This window comes from Pezoporus flaviventris, unplaced genomic scaffold, assembly GCF_033815535.1.
Source record: "Pezoporus flaviventris isolate CSIRO_AGI_PZ_B2104156 unplaced genomic scaffold, CSIRO_AGI_Pfla_v1 ptg000045l, whole genome shotgun sequence".
NCBI classification, from domain to species: Eukaryota; Metazoa; Chordata; class Aves; order Psittaciformes; family Psittacidae; genus Pezoporus; species Pezoporus flaviventris.
In genome coordinates this window covers 27069703-27093654 of record NW_026892593.1, presented here as the reverse complement: position 1 = coordinate 27093654, position 23952 = coordinate 27069703, and the positions used below count along the sequence as shown (strand labels likewise).

General features: G+C 41.2%; 1 long non-coding RNA gene across 1 annotated transcript; it reads right to left on the bottom strand.

Moving 5' to 3' along the window:
- Positions 1 to 1045: 1045 nt before the first annotated feature.
- On the bottom strand, positions 1046 to 23737 carry LOC133276381 (uncharacterized). Its single transcript, XR_009745859.1, has 4 exons — positions 23332 to 23737; positions 20920 to 20974; positions 2165 to 2296; positions 1046 to 1696 (listed from the first exon to the last, which is right to left on the bottom strand). It is a non-coding gene; the product is annotated as an uncharacterized LOC133276381 (long non-coding RNA).
- Between the last annotated feature and the right edge of the window lie 215 nt (positions 23738 to 23952).

Sequence of the window (23952 nt, the reverse complement as noted above, 5' to 3'; positions counted from 1 at the left end):
TTCAAGCAGTGGATTTGCAGAACGAGATCTCATATGAATTGTTGTGGAGTAGCCCAACTACTAGATGACCTGCAGAAATAGCCAGTATTTCTACAGATAGGCTAAGAAATGTCTACTTACACCACATAAATGCTCTTTCAGGTTATTCTACATTGCACTGGCTTTTATAAGACCTTGTCGTTATGGTATCTGAGAACAGACAGACATGAATTAAGGGACAGCATTGGTATCTACTGCATTTTCTTTCATTCTCTTTCAGTCCTCATCAGGATAGCACTGCACACAGCAGAGGACATTTTTCTTTCCAGGTCTGTTCACTTAATGTGTGTCCAGTGCCTGTATGAGTCCAGTGAGTCTGGAAAGTCAATGCACCATCTCCAGGGAGGTCCAACCGCCCCAGGAGAAGATACTTGTCTGTTGGACCGGGAGAAGCATGGCTGCTGCTCGCAGTCCTCCCTTGGGACGTCCCTTGCAGGTGTCAGCCCCAGGCTGGTGGGAGCAAGGCAGCAAGAGCAGGGAAGAGCAAGAGAAAAGGCAACAGCCCCAGGAGCTCTCTCCTGGCAAAGGTTTCCCAACACTTCCCCGGTCACCAGCTCTGTGCTGCTGCCCACTGCCTTCCCTGGGAACCCTCTCCTGGTCCCTTCTTTTGAGGTGTCTCAACGAGTGGCTATAAAACCTGGGATCTGCCTTATATCAAGAAGATTAAGTTTTGGAACTCACTATCTGTACAGCTGCCCAGACCCAGACTCCCTCTCCAAACTAGGAGGAGTGGTTTAGACTTGAGTTCTGCACCCCAAAACTGTGTGTGCCCTTTGTCTGGAGTATGTGCTCACTTCCTTGCCTTATCTCTTTTCTTCTTGTTTCCATCATGCTTTTAGCTTGCTAGACCAATGCACTTTACACTCAGTCTGCAAAGGACAAATTATTCAAACCAAACAGTACACAGAGGAGACAGCTTGTGACAATAGCATCAAGTGTCAATACCAAGGGATTATTATTTTATAATAGAAGCTAGAACAAATTATTTTCTGTGAAAGAAAGTCTACTTTCTCGAATGCATAAAGTTTATGTAATAGTCAGAAACTGGCCAGTTCAGCAGATTTTATACACATAAATGTTATATGTAATATTTTATGTATAAATGTTCCAAGTTTACTCCAGTGTAAAGCTTTCCTTTAAAGAGTATTTCTCACCCCATAATTCACTTTTATGATTTTCTTAGGGCTTTAAGTGTAAAAGCTCAATCTGGTTTTGTTTTATTCCTAAAAAAAAAAAGAAGGAAAAGAGGCAGAGAGCAAGTTAATTTTTACATTGAATCTGCCAAAGGCACGTTGTCAGATCTGAAGTTAAACATGTCACTTCTGCAAACACATGCGCACACACACACGTGCACACCCAGACACACAAACAGCTTTTTAAGGCTTAATGACAATAGAAATAGCTTCACGTGAGTGGAAGAAGGGAGGCCCCGGCTGGAGCCGATGACTGCAGCAGGCTGTGCTCATTCTTGGGCTCCTCTCCAACCCTCCCTCAGGCCCTCCTGTTTCACATCTAGTGTAAAGATGTTTCTCTCCCCCAGACAGTTTCTCACAAATCTGAAACTTGGGCTTTCTGCCAGACGCTGGGTCTTAAGCTGAGTCCCTCGCCTGACCGCGAACCCTTCCATGTCTCGTCCCTTCTTTCTGCTCCCAGAGAGCTGAAACAGACAGCAACAGGCACGTTCTTCGTTTGTTCTTCCTCTTCTGCCCTGTACACACACTGGAGAGTGTTGACTCCTGTGCAGCCAAACCATGTGTGCGCTTTCTCAGGTACGTTATTACAACCCCAAAAGAGAGGAGCTGGTCAGGCTAACTGAGGAGATTACACATGCTTGGGCTGGAATGTTATTGGACTATAAGACAGATTTTGAGCTGTCCCTAGATCCATCAAAGCCAAGGACAAGGCTGCTGCTTTAGAGCTCTAAGAATGACTAACAGGGGTGTCTGCTTCTTCAATCCCCTTCTTTCTTCGATAGCTGCCTACCTTTCAGACATACTATGCAACCAATCCTTTTTTGCCCCCAAATTATCTATTTTAGATAGAAATTACTTCCAGTATTTTCCAGTATCTAACCTATACCTGATCCCAGAATTGCAAAATCAAAGCCATACATGGGTTGCATTACCGGAACTGCCTCTGCTAGGATCTCAAGTCCTAATACATTTTTCCCCCACGTACACTGAGCTGTACTTGGGAGCTGCAAGTATTCTTCTTGCATTCCATTTCATATTTAAAAATGCTTTAGCTCATGTACAGGCTTACCATTAGGATGACATATGAGTGTTTAAATCCCCTGCTCAGCCACACAGGGGTTACAGCACAAATAATGGCAGCATCCACTCCACTGCCACTACCTCCAGAGTCACTACCATCTTATTGCTGTGATAATTTCTTGGTGACAAATACAGCAACACTTTGGGATCAGCCAGTAATGTGGTCCCAAGGTTCATGGCACAGCGCAAATACAGAGCAATTTACAGGATTCCTGCTGCTCTTGAGCAGCTTGCAGTTTCCTATGTGAATATTCCTCAGTTATTTTACCATTTTTCTTGACAAGCACATTTATAGAGGTGGATCTAGTTGTGTAAAAGTCAGTTTTCTAGGAAAATAGAGAATTTTTCGTTAAAAGAAGATCTGCCCAACTCAACAGGGACAGCTGAGTTCAGCAGTCATTCAGACTGGTTATCAGAAATGGGAAATTAGCATTGGTCTCATGGGATTGCAGAGGATTCCTCAAATCACTTAGACCCACAATTATGCACACTGCTTATATGTTGGTTCACTTTTCAAGTGCAAAAAAATAGTGCTTCATAAAGCAAAAGCCAGGTGCAGCTCTGGGGATAGTTTATTCCAGGAACTGCTGCTTACTGTGATAGGTTTGGTTCCCAGCAAGCCACGTAGTACATGATCACATGTAAGCATACAGCTGACACCCTCAGTATCACCTTATAAGAACACGAGTCTGAAACACTGCCTTCACATTTCAGACTCCTTACACTGAAAGAGCATAGTAAAAATATATATTTGTGTATATGCACATGCATACACACATATGCATACACATCTCATGGTCACAGAGATGCCGTTGGTGCCTCTATGCACTTAGCAGAGCAACTGCCCCAGTAGCGTGTGACAGAGATCAGTCCACACTGTTTAGGCACTGTTCGGTACCTCCTTGCACTATTCTTGCTGTTCTACAAAAAAAAAAGACCTTTCCTTGGAAAACTTCAGTTCCCATTCAGTGATTGCTGTACATCTGCTAAATGAGGTGTGTGATCGTGTAAAAAGAAACACACAAAGGGCACAGTAAAGGAAGTGAGATAACATTGCACAAGGATCTTAATTTTGGCATTTCATAGCTTATAAGTTACTTCAGTGTAAATTTTGTGTTTTATTTTATTGTGAGAATTCCCATCCCCATTGTAAAGGTATTTCTCAGCTACAGCTCACAAAGTTTGATTTGAAGTGCTCCAAAATGGGAGCACACCTTCCTTACACCTTTAATTGCTTCTGGATCCAAACCAGAATGACCAGATAGTTTAATGTGTCACCATAACAACTTCTGAGCACTTTAGTTTAAGCAATTTTTCTCTATTCTTTTGTTCAAAGAACCAGTAGCTGAGTCATAGATTTCATACTCTTATTCTGAAACAGATTTAATCAGACCAAAATGACCATTTTAGTCTGTTTATCCTTGGTCCACAATAGACCACAAGCCAAAGGTTTCCTTGGTCCCCAGGGGTAAGCCCACTAAAGAAAATATTTTGAATGCATTATTGCTATTGTGTGATCAGCAGAAATGAACACTTCTGACAAAATCTTGGTGGCTTTTGAATTAGTTACCATTTTTAAAGGTTTCATTTCCATTCCTAGCAAATCTTGAAACAACACAAATAAATACACCTAAGGAACAGATTTCATATATCCATACTTACAGGGGGATTTGTTTTTTCTAGTGAATACACCCACATAGATTTTCAGATGAGGTTTAAAATCTTGGTTCCTTTACAAACAGTTCCCTTACTGGAAAATGTTTGATAAAAAACCTTTACCTAAATAACCTCATTGTATCTGAAGTCAGACAGGTTTCATCTCTGAAGACTTTAAACCAAGCAGGTTTCTTAGTTTTAGAAGTATTAAAATAATATCTTTGGTAACCAGGATTTATTCATATAAACAATATAAAATCAAACCCCCATCACAAATTCTCTAGAGGGCCCTCTTTTCATTACTCATATGGGTTTGCAGACAGCAGACACACTAAGACACACGTGGAGACCAAGCTTCTACTTTCTCTTACAATTCAGGTTCCAAACTACACAGATAATGTTGAAACACTGTGAAGAAATAAACCTCAAAGATGAATGATGCAATATAATTTGGAAGAGGCTTCCAGTTTTGTCAGATACAAACATCAGGATTAATGTAATGAAGGAGGCTGTTCTGCCATTGTCTATGAATAGCTGTATACACATCAGAAAGCTGGGATGCAAGACAAAATGTTGGCCAATATCAAACAAAAGTGAATGTGTATCATGCCCTTGTTTATCATGCCACTCCTTTTGAGTGGCTGCATAACATGAATAAATTTTAGTTTTCATGTTAGTGATGTCTCTGGTGATATAAAAAGCCAGCATAACATCCTGAGTGCTGGAATCTTAAACCATTGCTTATGCTTTTGAAAGCTCATTTACATTAGCCCAAGTATCAGGTGTGGTTATGAGTGAGTGAACTTCTTAAAGACATTATCTAGCACATTGTGAATGGGTAAGATGTACATGAGCTCAACACAAATCCTCCTTTGGTCTCTACACATGAGACCACAGTTGAACACCTGTAGAAGAGATTACGTACAGATGTCTTCAAAGATTCAAACAAAGAAGAGCATTAAGGAAAACAAGGTGCTGGGAATTCAGGAAACTATATTTGGATCACTACAGTTGCCAGAGCACTACAAAAGTCAGACTAATTTGTCATCTAGAAAACCACAAAATCTAGATCTGTCAAATAAATGTGAACCTCCACCAGCCCCTATCCTCTTTCATGGCTGCAAATAGCATTTGACTAAGTAGCTGAGATGATAAATTAAAGTAATTAAATAGCTTGTAAGAACATAGCAGTGTTCTATCCCAAAACTGACTATGAAATTATTGACACACATAGGGATTATTCACTGCCATCTTTCAGGGGTAACAAACAAACTTTAAAACAGCACACAGCCACATATATACTCACAAGCATTTTCTCAGGCAGACCAATTTGTTTGGTTTTGAAACAGCAACTGGATCTCTAGAATACATTCTACTCTTTTGAGGCTAGACCTAGGCCCACTTTCCATCCCAAAGTTACCTTATATCCACACTGCTCAGATATAGATCCCTAGTTTGTGCAAGTAACAGTCACTTTGAGGTGATTATGTTCTGACTCATTGAGAAGAATTCTCACAAGTTATTATTCTGAAACATTTATTGATTTAGGCAATTCATTAGAAATATTTCATCTCAAATATGGTTGCCTTGTTAAAGTCATTGAAAATATAGTACAAGCTTTTCTGGCTGAGCCAGAGATTAAATCACCAGAAACATATTGAAGTATGCTCTGCACGCCTTTGGAAATGGTAACATCTCCATGGATTTAATAGATTCTTATCTTCTTTAGAATTAGAAAGGATGAACAAATGCAGAGGAAAAGTCAACCAATTTTAAAAACTGATCCTCCAGATACTCTTCTCTGACAATGTAGCTACAAATTCCTGCTCTGCATCTGATTCCCTATTCATAAAATAGTTGCTCATATTGCACAGGACGTTATGAGGCTGTCCACACTGAACAGTGTGAGTGACTTCAGTAGTACAGTAACAGGGTCACCCAAAATCCAAAAATAAAAATAAAAATAAAAATAAAATAAAACAAAATAAAATAAATTAAAAAAAAAGATGGAATCAGTGAACTCCATTCTTCCTCAGGAAACCCTTCTGAGGATGTCAGGCAAAGACTTTCCATGGGGCACATCAGTAAATATCTCAAATGCGACTGTAGGAGACTCATCATATGGTCTCAGTTTTTACTGATTTATGCTAGTAACTGCAACAGGACCAGGCTGAAATGCCTGCACGTGGTTGTCCATTCTGTCTAGCTGTTAACAGATCTCTGTCCACTGCAGCTTACACTCTTCTCTCCCGGATGAGAGTCCTTATGAAGCATTCTTCTTAATTGGCAATGTAGGAGGAACCACTCTGTTCTGAGGGGAAAAACACCCTGGTTTGAGCTGTGCCATATTGTTTGCCCTCCAGCTGACAAGGGCCACTACTCAATACAGAGTCCACAGACCACTTTATTCACTAGAATGGCCATAAATCACAATCACAGACCTAACACTTTCTTTATCTGCTGAAAGGAAAATTCAGCATCTTGGCTTTTGTTGTTGATGTTTCTGGTGCTGTTAGAATGTGGGGAAGCACAAGGCATAATTGGGAAATTTTTCCTATGATGTCCTGTTCCCATAACCTTCTTTGCATTGTCTTTAAACCCCAGGCATGCATTTCTCTTCATTATGGAAAATGTATGCTTAATTTAAGGCTCAAAACAGAAATGCTGCTTACAGTAATGCTTTCTTGATTCCTATTAACTTATGAACTCTTGGTGGGTTGCCCAGCACTCAGAGCAGCTTTTCTGCTATTTTCCAAGCTACATCAAAGTGTTTGTCTCAAGAGCCTGAGGTTGTTTTTTCTTTAATTTTCAGTGAGAGAAAGCCTCAAGAATCATTTTCTAATGTTAGGCATGTGTGCTGTAACTGCATTTCTCTCCTTATGCTAAGCTTAGCAGTTCCTCATAGCACAGAGGGGAAACAGTACTCCCACTGTGGACACAAGTGATGTGCAGATTATGTAGCATATTACTCTTTCTAGCAACCTTGGGAAGAGGTCCTCCGCCATGCAGTGTGAATCTATACCCAAATCTGCTTCTGCTTCAGTGACTCAGGGTATCACACAAAGACCATGGTAGACTCCAGGTAAGCTTCAAGACACTGCAGCAGATATGACAAGAGCTTTTTCTAAGGCCCAGTTAGAATTCTAAGGCCCAGTCAGAATTAAACTTAGCTAGAGGTATTACAGATAACAGGAAGGGATTCTACAGGTACATAGCAAATAAAAAACAGAGTAGGGAGAATGTAGGCCCCCTCAGGAAGCTCTCAGGAGAACTGGCTACACAGAATTTGGAGAAGGCTGAGATTCTGAATGACTTCTTTGCTTCCGTCTTCACTGGCAAAGGCTCTGAACAAACCACCCAAGTCTTGGAAGGCAGATGCAGGGACTGTGAGAATGAAGACCTTGGGCCCACTGTAGGAGAGGAACTGGTTCGAGACCATCTTAAAAATCTGAATGTACACGAGCCCATGGGACCTGATGAGATCCATCCGCAGGTCCTGAAGGAGCTGGTGAATGAAGTTGCTAAGCCACTGGCCATCATATTTGAGAAATCATGGCAGTCAGGTGAAGTTCCCGATAACTGGAAAAAGGGAAATATAACCCCCATTTTCAAGAAGGGGAAAATGGATGACCCGGGGAATTACAGACCAGTCAGTCTCAACTCTGTGCCTGGCAAAATCTTGGAGCAGATTCTCCTGGAAGGCATGCTAAGGCACACGAAAATCAACAAGGTGCTTGGTGACAGCCAGCATGGCTTCACTAAGGGCAAATCCTGCCTGACCAATTTGGTGGCCTTCTATGATGGGGCAACAGAACTGATGGACAGGGGTAGAGCAGTTGATGTCATCTACCTGGACTTGTGCAAAGCGTTCGACACTGTCCCACACGACATCCTTGTCTCTAAATTGGAGAGATATCAATCTGATGGATGGACCACTCGGTGGATAAAGAACTGGCGGGATGGCCGCACACAAAGAGTTGTGGTCAATGGCTCAATGTCCGGCTGGAGACCAGTAACAAGTGGTGTCCCTCAGGGATCGGTGTTGGGACCGGTCTTGTTCAACATCTTTGTCGCTGACATGGACAGTGGGATTGAGTGCGCCCTCAGCAAGTTTGCCGATGACACCAAGCTGTGTGGTTCGGTTGATACCCTGGAGGGAAGGAATGCCATCCAGAGGGACCTCGACACACTTGTGAGGTGGGCTGATGCCAACCTCATGAAGTTTAACCATGCCAAGTGCAAGGTCCTACACCTGGGTGGGAGCAATCCCAGGCACAGCTACAGGTTGGGCAGAGAAGAGATTCAGAGCAGCCCTGTGGAGAAGGACTTGGGGGTGTTTGTGGATGAGAAAATGAACATGAGCTGGCTTCAGTGTGCGCTTGCAGCCCAGAAAGCCAACCGTATCCTGGGCTGCATCAAAAGGAGTGTGACCAGCAGGTTGAAGGAGGTGATGCTGCCCCTCTACTCTGCTCTCCTGAGACCTCACCTGGAGTATTGTGTGCAGTTCTGGTGTCCTCAACATAAAAAGGACATGGAACTGTTGGAACAAGTCCAGAGAAGGGCCATGAGGATGATCAGGGGACTGGAGCACCTCCCGTATGAAGACAGGCTGAGAAAGTTGGGTCTGTTCAGCCTGGAGAAGAGAAGGCTGCATGGAGACCTCATAGCAGCCTTCCAGTATCTGAAGGGGGGCTATAGGGATGCTGGGGATGGACTATTCATTAGGGACTGTAGTGACAGGACAAGGGGTAATGGGTTCAAACTTAAACAGGGGAAGTTTAGATTGGATATAAAAAGGAAATTCTTTCCTGTTAGGGTGGTGAGGCACTGGAATGGGTTGCCCAGGGAGGTTGTGAATGCTCCATCCCTGGCAGGGTTCAAGACCAGGTTGGATGAGGCCTTGGGTGAGATGGTTTAGTGTGAGGTGTCCCTGCCCATGGCAGGGGGGTTGGAACTTGATGATCTTAAGGTCCTTTCCAACCCTAATTATTCTATGATTCTATGATTTTATTCTATGATTCTTGCAATAGCCTCTATCATTCCCACATACAGTAGAATTACATCCATGAGAAGTATGTGTAAATCCAAAGTTTGCTCTCTAGCTGGCAGCATTCACATCTGAAGATGAATCATGAAGAATATGGATTACTCAGGGGTGCCCACTTGGAACAGTGATGGACCTTCCTTTTCCTATGAAGCTAATATGTACAACCAGCCCTTTCACCCGCTGCACTACATGAAGCCACAGCTGTAGTGTAAACACATTGCTGATGAGATCTGGAAGGGTTAGAGATATACATGGAGATATACAGAACTGCATAGGGCAAAATTCACTTGATAACAGTCACTGTCCTGTAGGGAGGCTCATAAGCTTCCCCCGGTGCCTGAAGAAGTGGCTGCAGTGTCACTCAGTCAGGGATGCATGAGCACTGGAAAGCCCTTCTGCCCAGATGCAGATGAAGGAGGACCACGCACAACAAGACTGTCTGTACTCAGATTCAGATCCTGCTCACACCCAGAGCTAACAGTTGGCACAGACTTTGCCACTGTATTTTACCTCACCAGTTTCAGGAAAACTCAAGCAGGTTTTAATTCTTTCCACTATTTATCCTTGTCCTGGCTGGGAGCAAAGATCTTTTTTTGTTAGCCTTTTCAGATGCATTCCATGGCTACTGATACAGTGAAAACTTCAACCAGCAGCACATAATAATGATGGCAGTTCTGAACATTTATTCCTTCAGCAGGATACTGCAAATCAAACACAGTGAACCAGCAGCTCTCCTTTCGGCAAACAAATGTCCTGCCTTCACTTTCCAAGGGATCAGAGTTTCTCAGCCACCAGCCTCTGCTTCTTACAGAAGAAGACTACTTACGTCAGTAAGCCCTAGAGATCTCTGACTGGAAGTGGTCCTTAAGAGCAACCTGGGATGGACCTAAGTCCTCAATGTGATTGCTTTGTGTTGATACATAAGATAAAGAATTCACAGTGAAGCCATCAGCTCTCATTAAGGGCATATTTGTGCAAGCAATAAGCACTACGGACATGGATCTGCAAACATTAGCAGGGCTTGCTCTCTAATGCATGCCATAGAACAGACACAGACACGCTGGACAGGAGCTTGGAGAGAACCATTTTATCATTTGTTGCTTGTTTTTTCCTGTGGAGCAATGGAATTTGGGGATTAATCAGTTTGTGCTGCACTGTGGGTGATGAGAAGACGCCAGCTCCCATGGAACAAGGTGAGATCCAGACAGAACATGCAGCGTCCTATGCCTAGGGAAGCCACATGCCACTGCCCTGTGCTACCCCAGAGAGCTGCACAAGAAGGTGCCATCCCATGAGCCTTCCTCATGTAGCTGGGGATGTGCCGAGGGCAGGAGGACATGAGGTTAGCTGTTCCTGATCTCGCCCTGGGCTGAGCCTCAGTGCAGTGCTCCACAAGTTACACAACACCGGATCAGTCCTCTCAGCACTGACATTACCCAGATTGAGTGAACTTTGAGTCTCAGGCTGGGCTTTGCAGCTTACAGTCAGCTCTTTTAGTATGTGCTGGCTGATGTTATGCTATGTGTAGTGTATTGTAATCCACTATATATCCCCTTTTGCATTGCAGCTTCAAAGAAACACACTTATTTGAGTCACTCACCTGGAGCTACAGACAACCTGAAGTGACCCCAAAGGCAGAGGCAGGTAACAAAGACAAGACCTAATACTGAAGCACATTAATGCCGAGTTTTGTTGGGAATGTTGTCTGAGCTAGGATGAGAGGATCTGGCCACAATGAGTTCATGGAAGCACAACTCCCTCAGAAAATGTAACCTACTGAACTCTTCCCAATTAGTAATCAGGCTCCTTTCATTCTTCCGAATTTCAAACACCAGCAAGAGAGGGAGGGAGAAATACACACCGATGCTTTACATCAATTAATTCCAACATAATGTCAGAATTTATCTATTATTAAACCTGCTATATAATTATAGCAAAATCTCTTGCATTGGTTTGGTAGATATCTTAAATAATGTCTTTTTCCCTACATTTCTTTCACAATTTCATCTGTCATTAAATAGTTATTTATTTTTTTTTTAATCTCACAGTTCTTTGGTACTGATGAGATGTCTTTCCTCGCTAACATTGCTCTAACATCAGCAGTAAGACATGACCACACTGTGCTCCCTTTACTCTCAATTGCCAATAGTTTTGTGAACTTCTGCTGTCTTCACTGCAACCCCTTGTGTGAGCATCTCTTCACCAGTGGAACATGTTCATGATCTGGCATGTAGTGTTTTGTTGGTCACTGCCACACTGACACTTCTGATTTCAGAGAACTTTTGGGAAGATAATGGCTTATTGCTTATTCTGTCATTGATTTAAATCTTGTCAGTCTTGTAAATAAGCACAGGTGAAAGAAAACTATTTCTATTAGCCCCATTTTATTGATGAGAAAAGGTGGACAAAGGGATGATGTACCACTCTAAGCCTTGCTTCATAGGTATTTTAAGAATAAGACAGAAAGTGACTGCAGCACTCAGTACTGTGGCTCACAGGCCACAAGGCAGATTGTCAAGAGACTACTGTCTGCAGCTCCTGGGTTCATGCCTTCTGAGGCCAGGATGAAATCCAGACCTAAGTTGTTCCTATCTATTATTTGTGTATTTATAGGGTGTCAGTCACTGAAGTACTGAAAGGCCAGACTAGCCCGAGGCCACAGACTCAGCATCCAAAAGGAGTCCAGACCTCAGGAATTCCACCGTCCCATTCCCATGCTCCGTCCCCTCCTCTGTGCGACACGAAAATAAAACTAAAGATCAGGCCACCATTATCCCTAGGACTTTTTGACTTGATATAATAGATACAAGTACGCCATCCCTGCTGCCAGTAAGTATTCACCCATTTTTTCCACATTTCTACAGGAATTTCATGATGCAAAAGAGCAGTGCTGCAGTCATATAAATCAGGAGACTTATTTCAGAATTGCCCTGATAAGTCAATTGCATTCCCCTTGCTTGGAGTGGACAAGAAGGAGTAAAAGAAACACTGGTGACAGAAAATATATGTTCACATTCAGCCACATCTCAAACTTGCTCAGCAAGTCTTGTTCACTGTCTTCATTCATTCTCACACTCTTTTTTCGCCCAGTTCAAGACAATTAAAAATGCATCTTGGGAAAAGCATGAGGCAGTGGAAGAAGAGAACACCTGGAATTTTTTTGGTACTCTCTTGTTGCCCTAAGTTATTATCTTTTTCTGGTAATAAAAATCATGTTATGAGCAGTGAAGGTGACCTTTTATACAAGTCCTGCAAACTACAGGGACTTGGGAATCTCAAATCAAAACGTGCTGAGGAATCTACAACAGTTAACTTCTTTATTCTTCCCTTACCTAATCCACAGTTAGAAATTAAGAGAACAGGGCTCACTAAATGAAACATATTTAACTATATCTGGATTAGTTATCGATGTTCCCTTTACCATTAACAGAAAGAAATAGGCATCTCAGCTAATGAAGGCCAGGTAAATCTTACTCTCATGCTTCCTTCTCTCCAGTAGTTAAGTGGAGTTTGTTGGCTACCATAAACATAGCTATCTAAAGTCCTGTGAGACAAATCCTAACCTGAGTAACCACAGTTTAATCAGTTTTTATCCTTGTTGTTTCTGGATTATGAAGTTTAACACAAGTAATGATGTGTAAACCCTTTATTTCATTTGCTTAAAATAAATACCATAGTTTATAATTACCCTGTTTTCCCTGAATGGCTCCTCCCTAAGTGCCCAACTGAGTAGGTATCGCTCAGCCACGCTTTCCTTTTGATGAGTAAGAAATGAGGGCCAAAGACCTGAAGAGCTTCTCTGCCCTCCTGTCTTTTAACTTCTCTCCATATTCTTCTCTCTCACCTAAGCTCTCATCACCATCCACAGCTTTTAGCAGCTGGTGGCCATGATAAAACAGGTCAGCTGCTGAAATTCTTCAGATAACTTTTGACAGCCAATTTGGATCAACAGCCTATAGGAATAGTGCATTTCTGAAAGCCACACTCAGTTTATACCCCAGTGCAAATGGCTAATGTTCAAATATGTCAAACAGCTCAGGATTAACTGCACTGGAAAGTATGAATTTAATTTCCTCTGTTTAAGAATTAGAAGAGAAGCTTGTTTTTAAACTTCACAGTTGCAGAATACTAATTTCATTTTAGGGTTGTTTTCTGTGGAGTGGTTGGTACCACATACAGCACTAATTGTTGTAGTACAACAACATGCTTAAGCACACATATAGGTTTAAGCAAGTAAGTAGCCCTAATGAAGTAATGAATATTTCACTATACTTCAGTAGGCAAGACCTGAAAGTCTGAAAAATCAATTCTACTTTTCCCTATGAAAAAGCAATAGGAAACATTAATTTTTTTAAACCTATTCACACAGTAACTACTGGCTTGACTTTGGACTGTGGTATTGTCTTGCACAATTTTCTTTCCAAGGTACTGTTTAGTTTCCTCCAGACCAGGAAGAAAGAGAGCAAGCGAGAAAGATTGACACAGGGTTGTGTTTGAGGCCAGATTACCCAGAGGCAGAAACTGGTGGGCAGCCTTCCTTGGGACCCTGTTCCAGTGACATAGTATGTCTTTTCATTAGAGAAAAACTGCTTTCAAAGGCATCATAGCAGCTCCTGAAGGACGCTCTGACTTTCAAAATGGGACAGAGAGTTACTGTTTAACACTGAAATACTATTTATTAGATAAACATTACATTTAAATAGCAAGAAAACACATGAGACCGTTGCAAAAGTTAATGTATTTTCTTTGCTGCAGCTTTGTCTTTCATGTTATTTTTCTTGAAGAAAGAGCTTGGTACAGGAGCAAAGGTTCAAAAAGCACCAGTAACATAAACTGCAATCTACTTGCTCAGTAATACTGTGTATTCTCCACACTGTTCCATCACTGATTTTGTATTTGCTCCTGAATGATTGCTTTCTTTTCCACAACTCATGGATCTTCTCATTGGTGCAGGAAGAAAGCAAAAACTTGTGTGTGACATCAGTGTGCTGCCGCAGCAATGCGTGTCATCTTACATACAACCTTTCAGGCTAAATTCTGCTCTTAATTATGCTTGATTCATGCTGTTGGCTTGCGTTCTTCTGCAGAAATTTAAGAGAGAAGAGAGATCTATTGCAAGACTATTATGGGTACAGCTCTGCTCCCATGTTAATCTTACTTCGCTGGTTACAACCAAGTTGCTCCTGATTTATATGAGTTTACCAGAGATCAGGTTCAAGCATGAAAATTATCAGGAAGTAATAGGCCTTTATGCAAAATAAAAATATTTTTCCTCATTAATCAGGAAAGGCCATGGAAAAAGTAAAGAAGTGACTTTACATTTCACTGATATGTGGGAACATTTGCCGAAGTACTAAATCCCCCTTTAAAGAAAAATAACATGTGCTAAAGCTTTAAAAGGAGTCCAAACAGAGGATTAATTGAGGAGATTGATTTCAGTTCTCCCCACCCTGGTTTAATAGGCTTTTTCCCTGGGTTTTGGGGAGTTTGGTCTTTCAAACCACTTGTTCTTAACAGCAGTAAGGAAGAAATCTGGGAATCGATTTATCGTGAGGATTTTCCATTGTACTCAATGGACATTCTGTACTGCCTTTTTTTTTTTTACATACTTTCTAGCTAATACGAATCTGTTAAAGTTTATACTTAGCATCTACCAGTATCATGTATCTTACTTAGACGTCAAACACAAAAGACCTGGAGCCTGTATTAAAACAAAAAGAAAGAAGAAAAGAACATTTCATGCCAATATTTTATTGCAACATATAGCTCTTATTTTCAGGTTGCTTGGGTCCATAAACTTGCTGATACACTACCGTGCTATGGAAGTGCCGTGCATGAGCTGAAAGTCATAGACTTAGATTGAATCTGAGAACTGAAAAATCTCCCATAACAAATGTAGCATTTGACCAAAGACTAAGTCCTGGTTTGGTTTTGGGTCATAAAGGTGCAAGTCCCTCATCAATCAAGTTCTTTTTGAACTGATCTAATTCCAGGACATTAACTCTTAAGAGCCGCAGGAGCCAAAACAGAGAGGAAATTACTCCTTTTAACAGAGGATGCTCTTGTAACTGCAGCACCGTGACCCACCAACAAAGACAGCTCTGTCCCACGCTGCAGGAGCAGGAGTTCAGGGCAGCTCTGCTCAGGGAGCTTCATCTACTCCTGGTCATACCACAGGTGGGGGACAAGCAGTTGGAGGCAGCTATTTCTCCACGTTGCTCTAACCTCCTGCTATTTAAAGCTCTGGCACAGAGCAGTCTGATCCAGCTTTACTGCAGCTCTGCTAGCGGATTTGGTCCTGCGCTGCATATGCCGGTGTAACTCGGACCAGAGTCAGACGCGCCAGGCCAGATCCTTGGCTGCGTTTGCAGACCACACACCTAGCCTTACATCAGCTAGGAACAGCGAGAGCTGGTAAAAAACCAGAAGCGGAATACTCCTGGCTTTTTAACAGCGTAGTTTTTAATTGTGAAAATGTTCTTCCAGGTTTACTTAAGCCACAAGAGATCAGAACAGCAGGCAGGGGACCAGCTCCCCAAAAGAGTGTTCAAGGCCAGGCTGGACGGGGCTTTGAGCAACACGGTCTAGTGAAAGGTAACCTTGCCTGTGGCAGGGGGTTGGAACTGGATGAGCTTTAAGGTCCCTTCCAACCCAAACCATTCTGTGATTCTCTGATCCTATGAAGACTATCCCAGGCACACCCCTTTCTCTCTAGGAACAGATATGCCCATACTATGGCCAGAAACTGCTGACTCCCTGATGCAAAGCACATGATCTGGCCCCTATACCACATTTTCTGTCAAAGCTGTACCTAGAATTTATGAAACTCTGGTGATTTTTTTTTTCCTTCTGTTCTGTTTTAGATCAGGCTGAGAATTCATCTGAGCATTCAGAGATTTTTAATATCATCCTTTTCTAGCTAAACAGGCATAATGTTTCATTATTTTCCCACATTGCAGGCTTTCCAAAATGTATTGCTTTTATAAGTCTGAATGTAAGAAGAGGGAAAGAAAATGGGTAATTATATGTCCTATCCTTTCTTATCAAAGCTGTGTATTGGAAAAGAGGGAGAAATTGAGAAAAATTGAGAATAAAATTTATTGCAGGTATTATGTCTCAGCTGAATGTCTTCCAACAGAGCTTCCTCTCCCAAACCTTGTGATTTCAAGGACTGTGTATGGTACATCTCATACGCAAGGATTTACTTGGGTTTCTTTTGCAATGCCAAAAACCAACATTTCCAGTCTAACTCAAATAGCAGGGTAAAAAGTGTGTTCAGTGATATCTCCCAGAACTACAGCTGCATTATAATTGTACAGAGAATTTAAAATGCCTGGCCTGCCTATAGAAACCAGCTGGTAAGAAGAGAAAAAAAGAGAAAAAATAAAAGAAGACAAAACCCTATTCCTACAGGAACCTGAAGGAAAACACAATTAGTGGATGTTCCCACTTACTCTCCAAAACCTGTAGCATGTGCTCCTTTCCCCAGGACATATATTAATGATCTCAAAGGGTTGTTTGCCTGTCACATTACACCCTGGAGCTTTGAATCAATATTTGCCTACTCCCGTCAACCTCAAGATCTTAAAAGTCATGACTCCTACCCCAGGCCAGTATGTGATGAGCTCCTAAATCCTTACACACTTTTCCCAGCTTTTTCATTTTTCATTAGAAAGTTTAAATCATATTTTTAGATCACATTTCCCCTTGCCAGCTATCCATACAGTATGTACAGTGCTGCCAGGTCTAAAATAGTGAGAACATTGAGAAATACTTTTAGAAGTTCTTTACAAGACCTCTACCTTGGAGTCCTACATGTGGTCAGGTCACAGTGGCTTTGTTTGGGTGTTACTTCTCCCTCACATCAATTCAGTGGCTTCAGCCCCACATCTACAACTTAACTTTGCAAGGAGCTCAGCCTAGAGAGCAAAAGCATGCACACACTCTCCAGCTATAGATCAGTTCATCCCTCAGCCTCACATCTGTTTCTTGACCTAGCATCACCCCTGCTCCTTCTGCAGCACTGGAGGCTCCATGTCTGATGGGGTCAGTCCAGGGAGGGTTCACTCTCTCCCCTCCTCCTTGTCCTGAAGGGGGCTCCTGCAGATGCCTTCTGATACAGATGAGAAGAGCAGATATGGGGCAGCAAGGACCACAGTCCTTCTGAACTTCTGGGTCTTTTCCTCATCCCCTCTTCTTCCCTCCTGTGGGATTAACATGGGGCTCTCCCTTCTCTACCTTCCTACATAAAATGTCATCAGCTCATGCACAAGAGGGAAGGAGCCCTGTGGGCTGCTCCCAGCAGCCTCACTGGATTCCCCATAGCTGCTTGGGACATGGCAGAGGCAGCTAGCCAGGACTGCAAAGCATGCAAGGGCTGCGACATCTTATGCCACTGGGACCTCGGTGTCTCTTTGACATGCTCTAAGTACCAAGAAGTCTTAAAATGGGGCGACAATGTTTCTTCTCACTGGTCCTGGGCAGCGCCTGTCAGGCTGGACATACTCAATCACCCTAGCAGGAGACGTGTTGTGTCTAGAGCTGCTTTCCAGTGACTTCTTTTATCTCTTCAACTAGAAATTCCGTGGCACTCCCTTTAATAAAACATCCACTTTATCACTGTTTCTCATTATTTCCAGTGACCAAGCTGTAGTTAAACATGCAGCTATCAATTACAGTTACAGTTCACTACTCAAGTAGTAAAATCAACTAATCAGTCTTTCACACTCGAGACAAGCTTGAAGTTTGGCCTTGATTTTTGAGACAGATTATCGTAGTTCTAAGTTGTAATTATACTATTCAGTTATAACCGGCTACTGGAGTTCCCCAGAACCAGTGAGAAAACGAGGAAATCTAAATGAAAACAATGCATTTTTAGGCACAGAGAATGGATCAAGTTCCTGGAATGAAAACTGCGCAGGATGACACGAGTGTTATGAGTTAAGGCATACCCAGTGGTTTATATGAAAGATCATGTACCGCATAGAAATTCAGTTTTGAGGTGAATGTGTGGTTTGGGTTTGAACTTTACATGGGATAGACTTGCACACTTTCCAATGCACTCAGCTCCTATACGTCTATTTTGTGGTAATCTACTGATTTTCTGATACTAAAGCCTTGCATAGGTAAAAAAGAGGAAGAATGGTTACTTGTTTATAAATCCTACCTAGTCAGCATTATGAAGCACAATGAATACTTCCACAGACTGTGTTTAAAATGAGGTCCAGCCTACTGAGTAAGGCTAAAGAAAGAATAGCAGGGGATAAGTGTTGCTGCATCCCAAATTGCGATGGCCTGTCCTATATTTTAGTATCTGGGAGATTATGAAGAACATCCAGGCAGCAGAGGTCCCCGTAAGATTCAGAGAAACAATGTGGAAGACCTACATGAAATCAGGATGAAACACTCAGGAGAGTTAGGAAACCTAAGAATCTAGAGACAGCTGCCTCAAATATGCTAGGGAGAGAATGGAGAAACAGGTTGTCTATGGAATAGTAACAGTTGAGAAGTTTGCTACTGCTGAGTGGAGTAGCAACAGAACAAGATAAGGTGATGGTGAGAAACCCAGCAGGCTCTGGGTGATTGTCAGATCCAAACTAATGTACCAACTGCACCCATTACTTCATATACATTTTGTACATACTCACATATTACCCTGCACCTCAAATTTCACTTTTGTTTGTCAAACACACACAAAAAGGAGCATGTTTCTCTTCCACCCCATTTCTGTAAACAGTAAATCAGACTTCAGAGAGCTCATAATTTTTGCTCATAGGAGTCAGACTAATAAAACCCATTCTGGATACAGTGCTGCATCCTTCCTTTTTGGATGCTCTTGTCCTGGAATGGAATCTGTTAAACGAGAGCCCTGGTCCCAGTGGGCACCTCCTGACAGTGATACACGCAGCAGCAGAGGTTCTAAGTGAGCAGGTGGTGTGGGAATGAATGGTATGTTGGGGAGGGAACCTAATAGAAAAATGTCATAGAACAAGGTAAAAATGAGAGCCCACCTCACTTCTAATCAGCTCCCAGATAGATGCCTAAGTGATTTAACAAGGACCGCCTGAAACCTCATCTGGATTTAAACACTTAAACTGTCCTTTTGGCTCTCAGTGGCCCACTTTTCATGATTTTAAAGATGTCCTGCAGTGATTATCCATTATTTACTTAATACCTTCTTGTTTAAAGCACTTGGCTAAGTGACAGGTCTAGGATGAAGGAATTTCTCTGAGTAGAGCAACAACGGAATAAGGGAGAGCAAAACTGTTCGCTGCTGCTGTCAAAGCTGTATCATCATCACAGCAAACAGAGAGAGACTTGTGATGCTGAGAGCAAAGCTAGGGTGTGACTGTGCTGCCCATGGGCAAGGGCAGCCCCCAGCCAAAGGTAATCCTTTATTCCACGTCTCAAACTTCAGGATGCTCATACAGCAGGAATTAACAGTCACTACTAAAATAAGAAACAGTGCTGGGAAGGCAGATAATCCCAGATCTCCAGTTGGGTTTACTTATACCTCTATTTCCTTGCTTGTCCTCAATCCCACTCTCTCTTAACCTTCCCTGGTCAGATGAATGGTTACTTTCCTGCCATGCACCCTGCGCCCTTTCTCCAGCATAGTTTTCAGGCTATTCCTCTGCAATATAAGGGATAATGAATTTTAGCCCTTAAGCTGTGGATGGAAGAGAAACAAGGCAGCCAAGCCTCAGGTTAGTGTTCTGGTGACCAGTATTGAAGATGGAAATCACATTCTCCACAATCAGCTATGTGGATCTGGGCCTCAACTTCTTCCAATTGGCATGCACCCCTTTGATTTTCTAAGCTGAGGCTGCCTTTTAGGAAGTACCAATGCAGACACAAATTTTCTGAAGAGACTGCTCTCCTCACCCTGTATTGTGTGCTATGTCTTTGACCAAGTCTTAACTTCAAAACTATATAGAATAGAAAATGAAATGAAAGACATTTCTTCCCTCTTTCCCCCCGTTAAAATCAGTTTTCATTTTGTGTGTGTGTGTTTAGCTACATTTGATAAACCACAAACTAGGGGTCAGTGAAATATCGCCATGGTTTGACATAGATTTGACAAGTACTAACCAATCCTGACAAATTTCCCACCAGTTACATTCTAAGATACAGTTTTGCTGCTGGATGAAAGAACAGGACTTTGTGGGTGAGCAGATTTCTCAGATCAGCACAATGAGAAGAATGAAAAGGATCCCAACTAACACATGCACAGAAAACACTGGATTTTAAGTACAAAAGAAATGTGCCAAAAGATTGTACAAAAAGTTGCGATTCTGCAATTCTTGTACCCAATTTTAAGTGCAATGACTCATGTGCTTTCCTTTGATGCGACTAAACAATGTACAGAATAAAACCATGCTGTATTGCAGAGAATCTCAAACCAATCTGAAGAGTACAGGCAGTCCTGAGAAATTGTCTTCCCAAATAGCTTAAACTGGCCAGATAATTCAGTGTGAGTTTACCAAATCTGCCTTCGCTGACTCCAGTGTTTTAACTTTCTGGATTTTCCATTATATCAAGCTTAACTACATTAAATGAAAACAAAGAAATATAAGGCATATTTAGCTGAGGTGACTTGACATATTTTCACATGTCAACCTTGACAGATAGGCAGTGCCTGAGAAGATGACACTTCCAAAGGAACGATGCCTTTTTACATCCAGTACCTCAGCTTACTTAATTGTTGACACTTCACAGAGGCAATTAATATACCATGAACCATACAGGATGGAGAATGAAAAACTACAACATTTGGCAACAGTCCTTTCTAACTAGACCTAGAAGAGGCTTAGTGCTAAAGGGAGCTGTCAGGGCTGTGGCAAATTATATAGTGACACTCAATGGAAGAGAAGAAACCTGAAAAATAGATCAGTATTTACTTACCAACTGTTCAGGTTCAGCTTCGGTGAAGTTACTCGATACCTGAATCTGGTAAATACTTGGGGAGGAAAAGAATAAGCATTCAAATTCTGTCAACATTTCTGATTTTCAGAAATGCGGCCCACTCATCATCCTCCTCTGCTTCTGTTGGGTTTCTGGCTCTTTACTATCTCAAAAAAAAAAAAAAAAACAAAACATCCTTTAGTTTATTTATTCATAACTTTTATGTTTCCATGAACTCCCATGTTCCCATGTTTTACGACTCAAATGTTTTCTGAAAATGTCTTTCAAAGTCATTTCGAACTGCTAAAGGAAGCAGAATTTTAAATTTGTCTGTGTGAACTAGCAGCATAGTGCCTTTACCCACTAAGATGCAGAAACAATATCATGCAGCCTCATACGTGGGAATACAAATAATTTGAATAATAAACATCAAATACTGAAAATATGATATGCATTTAAAACAAGGAAAGCAAATCTATTGCATGCTTTCAATACTACGAATCTGAGTGGGCTTTACTTTGGTTTGTGTCTCATTTTTTCATATTTATCTTCCAAAATTACTTTCAACAAATGTTGAAAATCGTTCATTTGTTGATACTCAATATAAAGACACAGTAAAATGTGTTTCATCTAGCAGAGAGAGAAAATACTTCTGATGACATTATCGTTTCTGTCGCACTTTAGAGGTCTATCTAAAATTCTATTTAAGTCTGATTGAATTCTGTTCCCCCTTTTCATTGTCAAAGTAATGGCTATTTAGGCAATGGAATACATTTTTCCATGTGTATGTTACCTGCAAGTTTTGCCTTTATGGCTTCTGAACTGATTGTCATAATGCATATTATTGAGGCAAAAAGACCTAGGAAACTGTGAGACAACTCATATTTAAATCATAGTCTTAATGATACCTGAAAGCATATTCCCAGTATATGAATTTTAAATCTACCTAAATATTTGTACTCTATTATCGCACCCATCCTATCAGCATCAAAACAATGTCATGCAAAGTTATTATTTGAAGCTAATAGCTGCATTCAGTTATATAGCTTGCATAGAGAATACTTCTAGAGAATAGTTCACCCTAAATGATAAGAAATATACTAATTTTATAAATCCTTCTGAAATATTTTTTTAATATGAAAACCAAACAAAATTTACTACATTAGTGACCTTCTTCAGGTGGAAGTTTACTTCTTCAGGTGGAAGACTATTTCATTCCTTTCACTCTTAGTGTGGTAGTCAAAAAATACTATTTCAAGACAGCATCTGCACATGTTGGTGACTGCTGTCAAGGTGAGACCTTACTTTCACCTGAGTCCAATTGACTGAGAAATTGTTTCATTAACAGTAGTTTTGATGAAGACCTAATGCTGATGTTTTTAGTGTTTCCTAGAGATACTTTTCCTAGGCATGTTACGTGGCTGAAGACAAAAGGAGAATTCCCATTGGTTCAAATGTCCAGAAGGCCAGGTCCTGTATTCGTGGAAATAATAAATATATTAATAAAGTCAAAACTCCATAAGATTTGCAAAACCAAATCATTACAGCAATGTAAATTTATCCATGTTCATTTTGAATCTAAATTCTGGGTGGCACAAACAAATTAGGCTAAAGATAAACCTAGCATGGGAATTAAATGTTTAATTTGTTTTTAAGAATGTGTTTTGCTTTTTGCAACTGGTGCATCGGTCACATAATAATGGAGGAGACTGAAATCTATAATCATAATAGCATCCTTGCATTAGACAGAAGTAATGCATGGGGAAAAATAGAAAATATTTCAGGCAGCAAATGTCATCTGCGTCCCCATACATGAATAGGCTCTAGCAGATTACACTTTTGTACAATCATTACTCAGTGCCTCAATCAGGCTACTCACATTTTAATTTCAATTTGATTTAATTGCAAGAATTGTAATTTCAAAAGAAATTATCAGTACAGAACCGAATAGTGTTTTATCTTAATTACAGCTTATTCTTCATGTCATCTATTCTTCTCTGAGGATGATGAATAATTGATTACATGATTTGCCACAATTATTTGATGAATAATCAATGGTATTCAATCAATTTGTTTAGCGATTGTACTTTGCAATTTACATTTAAGTAAAAGATTAAGATCTTCTGCACAGTTAAATAACGAACTATGTTTAAATAATGTTAAAACCGTAACACAGTGAAACAAAAGCTAATCAAGTTAGGGTTGTGATTTACACTTGTGCCATTATAGAGAAGGAAAAGGACAAATGGTATGGTGTATTATCCTTAACTTCTAACACCCTGGACTCTCAAAGTGTAATTTTTAAGTAAATTGGATTTAATAAGAACAAAAGATTCTTAAAAATTATCATGGATATTTACCCAAAATAATATTTATTGCCTTCATCAAGGTTTTTTTCTGTGCAGTACTTACAAATCTGGGTTGATCTTATGAAACGGCTAATCATCAAGTGTCTCGGTGGATGTGGGATCAGACATATGCTCTCAAAGCTGTTTCATCTCTCAAAGTGAGGACAACAGAAGGATGTTCAATCTCAGTATCTCCTGTCGAAACAGAAACACCTCCAGGCAATGAAATGGACACACTCCTGGGGAAAGCGCTGTGAAAAATCCATAGTAGCATCATAAGCATACAGGTAGGAGTCTAATGCCTGCTGGGACTGGGAAATAGGTATGCAAAGGACCACTGGGTTTCTGAGTATTCGTTTGGAACTAGAGAAATGTTGGAGTTTTGCCACTGTTTCTAGAATACAACTAGATTTATCTGCGACCACTTGGAATGCAGAGTACAATCATCCATGGCAGGAAAATGTGGGGATGTTTTCCAAGAGCTGCTCCAAATGTCACTGAAGCTAGCAGGACTGACTCCAGCTCCAGTGGGAGGGAGTACAAGGCACAGCAGTGGATCTCAGAAACAGGACTGGGATTACTTACATGCATTGTAAACTAAATTAAACGTTGTTCTTTTCATCTCAGTCAAGTTGCTGATTTTATCCTAGTCCATAGGAGATAACTAGGCTAGAAGAACCCAATG